Source organism: Propithecus coquereli, unplaced genomic scaffold (assembly GCF_000956105.1).
Source record: "Propithecus coquereli isolate 6110/MARCELLA unplaced genomic scaffold, Pcoq_1.0 Scaffold142, whole genome shotgun sequence".
Lineage (NCBI taxonomy): Eukaryota > Metazoa > Chordata > Mammalia > Primates > Indriidae > Propithecus > Propithecus coquereli.
The window spans coordinates 7,848,378-7,849,453 of record NW_012138525.1 but is presented as its reverse complement, the minus strand read 5'-3'; the positions used below and the strand labels follow the sequence as shown (position 1 = coordinate 7,849,453).

Genomic DNA, 1,076 nt, shown 5'->3' with positions numbered 1-1,076 from the left:
AATATGGCCTCTGCAGGAACAAGGACTGCATTGCCCAAAATTTATAGCTAGAAATCAATTGGTTCTTTCATAGGTTTGGGATTGGTCTTCTGCTATGCATTTAGTCAGGCACTTATTTATCAAATATTCAACAACAGTACAATTTATTCATCCAAAGATTAAGTGTAAGCACCTACTCTGTGGCAAGCCAAGCAGAAAAATGCCTTAAACCTGTCCACAAGGAGCTCACAGTCTAATGGAAGAGATAAACCTGTAAATAGAGTATAGGGTGCTAAGATACAGCAAAGCCCCAGATATTATGGAAGCACTTAAATCTGGTAAGGAAAAGATAAGTTGGAGGAGGGATGCCTGAGATGAGTCTTGAAAGACAAGCAGAATTTGTAGAAAGAGAATAATGAAGGTTTTCAGGCAAAAAGAATAGTATGAGCAAAAGCACTACTGTGACTGGTCAAATCATATATTTAAGAAACCACATGTGCAATGTTGCTGGAGGTGGGGGGGCGGGGTGGAGAAAGAAGGTTGATAAGGTAGGCAGGGATGTCCTTTGTTAGGTTCAAGCTGTGAAATTCATTCCAAACTTAATGCACTAATTCACTAAACTTGTATAAAAAGGGTGACTCCCATTTGAGAGTTTAGTGTGCTAGTTCCCCCACAGTCTAATTAGCTTTAAACAAACACACAACACAAGGTTTTTGTGATGGATATGGGAACTCCAAACCCAGTCAATATCCATTTAGCAGTCAGAAAACACTGAGAAACCAAAGAGGTTACATGAACTAGGTAATTACTGAAGTATGCATAGCTGCTCAAGATGTGCAAACTTCTCTGGTAGACTTTTACTTTGCTGAATCATGGGAATCAATTTATATAGTAGGCCCTCAATAAATACTTACTGAATTAACACTACAGTGAGAAACCTTTAATATCTTCTTTGTTAAAGGGTCAAGTGGAATAAAGACATTAAAATAAGAAACTTCCCTATTTTTTTTTTTTACCTACCTTTCTCCTCACATAAATTTGATCAGTATAAATTCTTTCATTTGTCTGTTTTCAGATCAGATTATTTTTAATTGTTG

At 36.8% G+C, this 1,076-nt stretch overlaps 1 protein-coding gene and 1 long non-coding RNA gene across 5 annotated transcripts in view; one reads left to right on the top strand and one right to left on the bottom strand.

Annotated features, from left to right (window-relative positions):
* Positions 1-1,076, bottom strand: part of NR6A1 (nuclear receptor subfamily 6, group A, member 1) — a 226,092-nt gene that overhangs the window by 136,477 nt on the left and 88,539 nt on the right. The window lies entirely within an intron of this gene.
* The window catches only part of LOC105806541, a 45,096-nt gene that overhangs the window by 13,953 nt on the left and 30,067 nt on the right, over positions 1-1,076 (top strand). The window lies entirely within an intron of this gene.